Here is a 10,453-nt window from a genome sequence, read left to right as displayed (position 1 = left end):
CCTACAAGCTCTTCCCAACTCACTCCTCAAATTTGGTAATTTCGTCATGTCTCTCGACCTGAGTTTCAAAATCTTGATTTTTTAATTCCATTTCATAGCTAGCGTTGTTAGCTTCGATTCGCGTGCTTCAACACAAAAATCCGATATCACACTCCCCAGGTATGAACATTTTAATTTACTCAAGGGCTCCTCTGAACTCCCTCCTCATGTTTGGTAATTTCGTCATGTCTCTCGACCTGAGTTTCAAAATCTTGATTTTTTAATTCCATATCATAGCTACCATTGTTAGCTTCGATTCCAATGTTTGAACACAAAAATCCGATATCACACGAGCCAGGTATGAACATTTTAATTTACCTACTAGCTCTTCCCAACTCACTGCTCAAATTTGGTAATTTCGTCATGTCTCTCGACCTGAGTTTCAAAATCTTGATTTTTTAATTCCATATCATAGCTAGCATTGCTAGCTTCGATTCGCATGTTTGAACACAAAAATCCGATATCACACGAGCCAGGTATGAACATTTTAATTTACCAACTAGCTCTTCCCAACTCACTCCTCAAATTTGGTAATTTCGTCATGTCTCTCGACCTGAGTTTCAAAATCTTGATTTTTTAATTCCATATCATAGCTAGCATTGTTAGCTTCGATTCGCATGTTTGAATACAAAAATCCGATATCACACGAGCCAGGTATGAACATTTTAATTTACCTACAAGCTCTTCCCAACTCACTCCTCAAAATTGGTAATTTCGTCATGTCTCTCGACCTGAGTTTCAAAATCTTGATTTTTTAATTCTATATCATAGCTAGCATTGTTAGCTTCGATTCGCATGTTTGAATACAAAAATCCGATATCACACGAGCCAGGTATGAACATTTTAATTTACCAACTAGCTCTTCCCAACTCACTCCTCAAATTTGGTAATTTCGTCATGTCTCTCGACCTGAGTTTCAAAATCTTGATTTTTTAATTCCATATCATAGCTAGCATTGTTAGCTTCGATTCGCATGTTTGAACACAAAAATCCGATATCACACGTGCCAGGTATGAACATTTTAATTTACCAACTAGCTCTTCCCAACTCACTCCTCAAATTTGGTAATTTTGTCATGTCTCTCGACCTGAGTTTCAAAATCTTGATTTTTTAATTCCATATCATAGCTAGCATTGTTAGCTTCGATTCGCATGTTTGAACACAAAAATCCGATATCACACGAGCCAGATATGAACATTTTAATTTACGTACTAGCTCTTCCCAACTCATTCCTCAAATTTGGTAATTTCGTCATGTCTCTCGACCTGAGTTTCAAAATCTTGATTTTTTAATTCTATATCATAGCTAGCGTTGTTAGCTTCGATTCGCATGTTTGAACACAAAAATCCGATATCACACGTGCCAGGTATGAACATTTTAATTTACCTACAAGCTCTTCCCAACTCACTCCTCAAATTTGGTAATTTCGTCATGTCTCTCGTCCTGAGTTTCGAAATCTTGATTTTTTAATTCTATATCATAGCTAGCGTTGTTAGCTTCGATTCGCATGTTTGAACACAAAAATCCGATATCACACGAGCCAGGTATGAACATTTTAATTTACCAACTAGCTCTTCCCAACTCACTCCTCAAATTTGGTAATTTCGTCATGTCTCTCGACCTGAGTTTCAAAATCTTGATTTTTTAATTCCATATCATAGCTAGCATTGTTAGCTTCGATTCGCATGTTTGAATACAAAAATCCGATATCACACGAGCCAGGTATGAATATTTTAATTTACCTACTAGCTCTTCCCAACTCATTCCTAAAATTTGGTAATTTCGTCATGTCTCTCGACCTGAGTTTCAAAATCTTGATTTTTTAATTCCATATCATACCAAGCGTTGTTAGCTTCGATTCGCATGTTTGAACACAAAAATCCGATATCACACGTGCCAGGTATGAACATTTTAATTTACCTACAAGCTCTTCCCAACTCACTCCTCAAATTTGGTAATTTCGTCATGTCTCTCGACCTGAGTTTCAAAATCTTGATTTTTTAATTCCATATCATAGCTAGCGTTGTTAGCTTCAATTCGCGTGCTTCAACACAAAAATCCGATATCACACTCCCCAGGTATGAACATTTTAATTTACTCAAGGGCTCCTCTGAACTCCCTCCTCATGTTTGGTAATTTCGTCATGTCTCTCGACCTGAGTTTCAAAATCTTGATTTTTTAATTCCATATCATAGCTAGCGTTGTTAGCTTCGATTTGCAGGCTTCAACACAAAAATCTGATATCACACGAGCCAGGTATGAACATTTTAATTTACCAACTAGCTCTTCCCAACTCACTCCTCAAATTTGGTAATTTCGTCATGTCTCTCGACCTGAGTTTCAAAATCTTGATTTTTTAATTCCATATCATAGCTAGCGTTGTTATCCTCGATTCGCATGTTTGAACACAGAAATCCGATATCACACGAGCCAGGTATGAATATTTTAATTTACTCACTCGCTCTTCTCAACGCCCTCCTCAAATTTGCTAATTTCGGCATGTTTCTCGACCTGAGTTTTGAAATCTTGATATTTTAATTCTATATCATAGCTAGCGTTGTCAGCTTCGATTCACATGATCCAGGTATGAACATTTTAATTTACTCACCGGGTCTTCTCCCCTACCTCCTCAAATTTTCTAATTTCGTCATCTCTCTCGACCTGAGTTTCAAAATCTTGATTTTCTAAATCTATATCATAGCTAGCGTTATTAGCTTCGATTCACATGTTTGAACACAAAAATCCGAGATCACACGAGCCAGGTATGAACATTTTAATTTACTCACGGGGTCTTCTCCCCTACCTCCTCAAATTTGCTAATTTCGTCATGTCTCTCGACCTGAGTTTCAAAATCTTGATTTTCTAATTCTATATCAGAGGTAGCGTTGTTAGCTTCGATTCCCCTGTTTGAACTCAAAATTCCGAGATCACACGAACCAGGTATGAACATTTTAATTTACTCACCGGGTCTTCTCCCCAACCTCCTCAAATTTGCTAATTTCGTCATGTCCTTCGACCTGAGTTTCAAAATCTTGATTTTTTAATTCTATATGATAGCTAGCTTTGTTAGCTTCGATTTGTATGTTTGAAATCAAAAATCTGATATCACACGAGCTAGGTATGAACATTTTAATTTACTAACTCGCTCTTCTCAACTCCCTCCTCAAATTTGCTTATATCGTCACGTCTCTCGACCTGAGTTCTGAAATCTTGATTTTTTAATTCTATATCATAGCTAGCGTTGTTAGCTTCGATTCGCATGTTTGAACACAAAAATCCGATATCACACGAGCCAGGTATGAACATTTTAATTTACCAACTAGCTCTTCCCAACTCACTCCTCAAATTTGGTAATTTCGTCATGTCTCTCGACCTGAGTTTCAAAACCTTGATTTTTTAATTCCATATCATAGCTAGCATTGTTAGCTTCGATTCGCATGTTTGAATACAAAAATCAGATATCACACGAGCCAGGTATGAATATTTTAATTTACCTACTAGCTCTTCCCAACTCATTCCTAAAATTTGGTAATTTCGTCATGTCTCTCGACCTGAGTTTCAAAATCTTGATTTTTTAATTCCATATCATACCAAGCGTTGTTAGCTTCGATTCGCATGTTTGAACACAAAAATCCGATATCACACGTGCCAGGTATGAACATTTTAATTTACCTACAAGCTCTTCCCAACTCACTCCTCAAATTTGGTAATTTCGTCATGTCTCTCGTCCTGAGTTTCGAAATCTTGATTTTTTAATTCTATATCATAGCTAGCGTTGTTAGCTTCGATTCGCATGTTTGAACACAAAAATCCGATATCACACGAGCCAGGTATGAACATTTTAATTTACCAACTAGCTCTTCCCAACTCACTCCTCAAATTTGGTAATTTCGTCATGTCTCTCGACCTGAGTTTCAAAATCTTGATTTTTTAATTCCATATCATAGCTAGCATTGTTAGCTTCGATTCGCATGTTTGAATACAAAAATCCGATATCACACGAGCCAGGTATGAATATTTTAATTTACCTACTAGCTCTTCCCAACTCATTCCTAAAATTTGGTAATTTCGTCATGTCTCTCGACCTGAGTTTCAAAATCTTGATTTTTTAATTCCATATCATACCAAGCGTTGTTAGCTTCGATTCGCATGTTTGAACACAAAAATCCGATATCACACGTGCCAGGTATGAACATTTTAATTTACCTACAAGCTCTTCCCAACTCACTCCTCAAATTTGGTAATTTCGTCATGTCTCTCGACCTGAGTTTCAAAATCTTGATTTTTTAATTCCATATCATAGCTAGCGTTGTTAGCTTCGATTCGCGTGCTTCAACACAAAAATCCGATATCACACTCCCCAGGTATGAATATTTTAATTTACTCAAGGGCTCCTCTGAACTCCCTCCTCATGTTTGGTAATTTCGTCATGTCTCTCGACCTGAGTTTCAAAATCTTGATTTTTTAATTCCATATCATAGCTAGCGTTGTTAGCTTCGATTTGCAGGCTTCAACACAAAAATCCGATATCACACGAGCCAGGTATGAACATTTTAATTTACCAACTAGCTCTTCCCAACTCACTCCTCAAATTTGGTAATTTCGTCATGTCTCTCGACCTGAGTTTCAAAATCTTGATTTTTTAATTCCATATCATAGCTAGCGTTGTTATCCTCGATTCGCATGTTTGAACACAGAAATCCGATATCACACGAGCCAGGTATGAATATTTTAATTTACTCACTCGCTCTTCTCAACGCCCTCCTCAAATTTGCTAATTTCGGCATGTTTCTCGACCTGAGTTTTGAAATCTTGATATTTTAATTCTATATCATAGCTAGCGTTGTCAGCTTCGATTCACATGATCCAGGTATGAACATTTTAATTTACTCACTGGGTCTTCTCCCCTACCTCCTCAAATTTTCTAATTTCGTCATCTCTCTCGACCTGAGTTTCAAAATCTTGATTTTCTAAATCTATATCATAGCTAGCGTTATTAGCTTCGATTCACATGTTTGAACACAAAAATCCGAGATCACACGAGCCAGGTATGAACATTTTAATTTACTCACGGGGTCTTCTCCCCTACCTCCTCAAATTTGCTAATTTCGTCATGTCTCTCGACCTGAGTTTCAAAATCTTGATTTTCTAATTCTATATCAGAGGTAGCGTTGTTAGCTTCGATTCCCCTGTTTGAACTCAAAATTCCGAGATCACACGAACCAGGTATGAACATTTTAATTTACTCACCGGGTCTTCTCCCCAACCTCCTCAAATTTGCTAATTTCGTCATGTCCTTCGACCTGAGTTTCAAAATCTTGATTTTTTAATTCTATATGATAGCTAGCTTTGTTAGCTTCGATTTGTATGTTTGAAATCAGAAATCTGATATCACACGAGCTAGGTATGAACATTTTAATTTACTAACTCGCTCTTCTCAACTCCCTCCTCAAATTTGCTTATATCGTCACGTCTCTCGACCTGAGTTCTGAAATCTTGATTTTTTAATTCTATATAATAGCTAGCGTTGTTAGCCTCGATTCGCATGTTTGAACAGAGAAATCTGATATCACACGAGCCAGGTATGAACATTTTAATTTACTCACTCGCTCTTCTCAACTCCCTCCTCAAATTTGCTAATTTCGTCATGTCTCTCGACCTGAGTTTCAAAATCTCGTTTTTTTAGTTCTATATCATAGCTAGCTTTGTTAGCTTCAATTTGTATGTTTTAAATCAAAAATCTAATATCACACGAGCTAGGTATGAACATTTTAATTTACTAACTCGCTCTTCTCAACTCCCTCCTCAAATTTGCTTATATCGTCACGTCTCTCGACCTGAGTTCGGAAATCTTGATTTTTTAATTCTATATAATAGCTAGCGTTGTTAGCCTCGATTCGCATGTTTGAACACAGAAATCTGATATCACACGAGCTAGGTATGAACATTTTAATTTACTAACTCGCTCTTCTCAACTCCCTCCTCAAGTTTGCTAATTTCGTCATGTCTCTCGACCTGAGTTTTGAAATCTTGATTTTTTAATTTTATATCATAGCTAGCGTTGTCAGCTTCGATTCGCATGTTTGAACACAAAAATCCGATGTCATATGATCCAGGTATGACCATTTTAATTTACTCACCGGGTCTTCTCCCCAACCTCCTCAAATTTGCTAATTTCGTCATCTCTCTCGACCTGAGTTTCAAAATCTTGATTTTCTAATTCTATATCATAGCTAGCGTTGTTAGCTTTGATTCACATGTTTGAACACAAAAATCCGAGATCACACGAGCCAGGTATGAACATTTTAATTTACTCACGGGGTCTTCTCCCCTAGCTCCTCAAATTTGCTAATTTCATCATATCTCTCGACCTGAGTTTCAAAATCTCGATTTTCTAATTCTATATCATAGCTAGCGTTGTTAGCTTCAATTCGCATGTTTGAACACAAAAATCCGATATCACACGAGCCAGGTATGAACATTTTAATTTATTCACTCGCTCTTCTCAACTCCTTCCTGAAATTTACTAATATACTCATGTCTCTCGACCTGAGTTTCCAAAACTCCATTTTATAATTCTATATCATAGCTAATGTTGTCAGCTTCGATTCGCATGTTTGAACACAAAAATCTAATATCACACGAGCCAGTTATGAACATTTTAATTTACTCACCGAGTCTTCTCCCTAACCTCCTCAAATTTGCTAATTCCGTCATGTCTCTCTACCTGAGTTTCAAAATCATGATTTTCTAATTCTATATCATAGCTAGCGTTGTTAGCTTCAATTCACATGTTTGAACACAAAAATCCGAGATCACACGAGCCAGGTATGAACATTTTAATTTACTCACCGGGTCTTCTCCCCTACCTCCTCAAATTTGCTAATTTCGTCATGTCTCTCGACCTGAGTTTCAAACTCTCGATTTTCGAATTCTATATAATAGCTAGCGTTGTTAGCTTCGATTCGCATGTTTGAGCACAAAAATCCGATATCACACGAGCCAGGTATGAACATTTTAATTTACTCACTCGCTCTTCTCAACTCCCTCCTCAAATTTACTAATATCCTCACGTCTCTCGACCTGAGTTTCCAAAACTCCATTTTATAATTCTATATCATAGCTAGCGTTGTTAGCTTCGATTCGCATGTTTGAACACAAAAATCCGATATCACACGAGCCAGTTATGAACATTTTAATTTACTCACTCGCTCTTCTCAACTCCCTCCTCAAATTTGCTTATATCGTCACATCTCTCGACCCGAGTTTCAAAATCTTGATTTTTTAATTCTATAGCATAGCTAGCGTTGTTAGCTTCAATTCGCATGTTTGAACACAATAATCCGATATCACACAAGCCAGGTATGACTATTTTAATTTACTCACTCGCTCTTCTCAACTCCCTCCTCAAATATGCTAATTTAGTCACGTCTCTCGATCTAAGTTTCAAAATCTTAATTACTTTAATTTACTCACTCGCTCTTCTCAACTCCCTCCTCAACTTTGCTAATTTCGTCATGTCTCTCGACCTGAGTTTCAAAATCTTGATTTTTTAACTCTATATAATAGCTAGTGTTGTTAGCTTCAATTCACATGTTTGAACACAATAATCCGATATCACACAAGCCAGGTATGACCATTTTAATTTACTCACTCGCTCTTCTCAACTCCCTCCTCAAATATACTAATTTTGTCATGTCTCTCGATCTGAGTTTCAAAATCTTAATTACTTTAATTTACTCACTCGCTCTTCTCAACTCCCTCCTCAACTTTGCTAATTTTGTCACGTCTCTCGACCTGAGTTTCAAAATCTTGATTTTTTAACTCTATATCATAGCTAGCGTTGTTAGCTTCGATTCGCATGTTTGAACACAAAAATCCGATATCACACGAGCCAGGTATGAACATTTTAATTTACTCACTGGTTCTTCTCCCCAACCTCCTCAAATTTGCTAATTTCGTCATGTGTCTCGACCTGAGTTTCAAAATCTGGATTTTTTAATTCTATGAACACAATAATCCGATATAACACAAGCCAGGTATGACCATTTTAATTTACTCACTCGCTCTTGTCAACTCCCTCCTCAAATTTGCTAATTTCCTCATGTCTCCGACCTGAGTTTCAAAATCTTCATTTTTTAACTCGATGTCATAGCTAACGTTGTTAGCTTCGATTCACATGTTTGAACACAATAATCCGATATAGCACAAGCCAGGTATGACCATTTTAATTTACTCACTCGCTTTTCTCAACTCCCTCCTCAAATTTGCTAATTTCGTCATGTCTTTCGACCTGAGTTTCAAAATCTTGATTTTTAAACTCGATATGATAGCTAGCGTTATTAGCTTCGATTCGCATGTTTGAACACAAAAATCCGATATCACAGGAGCCAGGTATGACCATTTTAATTTACTCACGGGGTCTTCTCCCCTACCTCCTCAAATTTGCTAATTTTGTCATGTCTCTCGATCTGAGTTTCAAAATCTTGATTTTTTAATTTTATATTATAGCTAGCGTTGTTAGCTTCGATTCGCATGTTTGAACACAAAAATCCGATATCACACGAGCCAGTTATGAACATTTTAATTTACTCACTCGCTCTTCTCAACTCCCTCCTCAACTTTGCTAATTTCGTCATCTCTCTCGACCTAAGTTTCAAAATCTTGATTTTTTAACTCTATATAATAGCTAGTGTTGTTAGCTTCAATTCACATGTTTGAACACAATAATCCGATATCACACAAGCCAGGTATGACCATTTTAATTTACTCACTCGCTCTTCTCAACTCCCTCCTCAAATATACTAATTTTGTCATGTCTCTCGATCTGAGTTTCAAAATCTTAATTACTTTAATTTACTCCCTCGCTCTTCTCAACTCCCTCCTCAACTTTGCTAATTTTGTCACGTCTGTCGACCTGAGTTTCAAAATCTTGATTTTTTAACTCTATATCATAGCTAGCGTTGTTAGCTTCGATTCGCATGTTTGAACACAAAAATCCGATATCACACGAGCCAGGTATGAACATTTTAATTTACTCACTGGTTCTTCTCCCCAACCTCCTCAAATTTGCTAATTTCGTCATGTGTCTCGACCTGAGTTTCAAAATCTGGATTTTTTAATTCTATGAACACAATAATCCGATATAACACAAGCCAGGTATGACCATTTTAATTTACTCACTCGCTCTTGTCGACTCCCTCCTCAAATTTGCTAATTTCGTCATGTCTCTCGACCTGAGTTTCAAAATCTTCATTTTTTAACTCGATATCATAGCTAACGTTGTTAGCTTCGATTCACATGTTTGAACACAATAATCCGATATAACACAAGCCAGGTATGACCATTTTAATTTACTCACTCGCTCTTCTCAACTCCCTCCTCAAATTTGCTAATTTCGTCATGTCTTTCGACCTGAGTTTCAAAATCTTGATTTTTTAACTCGATATGATAGCTAGCGTTATTCGCTTCGATTCGCATGTTTGAACACAAAAATCCGATATCACACGAGCCAGGTATGACCATTTTAATTTACTCACGGGGTCTTCTCCCCTACCTCCTCAAATTTGCTAATTTTGTCATGTCTCTCGATTTGAGTTTTCAAAATCTTGATTTTTTAATTCTATATTATAGCTAGCGTTGTTAGCTTCGATTCGCATGTTTGAACACAAAAATCCGATATCACACGAGCCAGGTATGAACATTTTAATTTACTCACTCGCTCTTCTCAACTCCCTCCTCAAATTTGCTAATTTCCTCACGCCTCTCGACCTGAGTTTCGAAATCTCCATTTTTTAATTCGATATCATAGCTAGCGTTGTTAGCTTCGATTCGCATGTTTGAACTTAAAAATCCGATATCACCCAAGCCAGGTATGACGATTTTAATTTACTCACGGGGTCTTCTGAACTCCCTCCTCAAATTTGCTAATTTTGTCACGTCTCTCGACCTGAGTTTCAAAATCTGGATTTTTTAATTCTATATCATAGCTAGCGTTGTTAGCTTCGATTCACATGTTTGAACATAATAATCCGATATAACACAAGCCAGGTATGACCATTTTAATTTACTCACTCGCTCTTCTCAAAAACCTCCTCAAATTTGCTAATTTCGTCATGTCTCTCGACCTGAGTTTCAAAATCTTGATTTTTTAACTCGATATGATAGCTAGCGTTGTTAGCTTCGATTCGCATGTTTGAACACAAAAATCCGATATCACACGAGCCAGGTATGACCATTTTAATTTACTCACGGGGTCTTCTCCCCTACCTCCTCAAATTTGATAATTTTGTCATGTCTCTCGATCTGAGTTTCAAAATCTTGATTTTTTAATTCTATATTATAGCTAGCGTTGTTAGCTTCGATTCGCATGTTTGAACACAAAAATCCGATATCACACGAGCCCAGTATGACG

This window comes from Azolla caroliniana, unplaced genomic scaffold (assembly GCF_043228905.1).
Source record: "Azolla caroliniana isolate FFs.n. ecotype wild unplaced genomic scaffold, voAzoCaro1.0.p SCAF_14, whole genome shotgun sequence".
NCBI lineage: Eukaryota > Viridiplantae > Streptophyta > Polypodiopsida > Salviniales > Salviniaceae > Azolla > Azolla caroliniana.
This window is presented reverse-complemented; position numbering follows the sequence as displayed.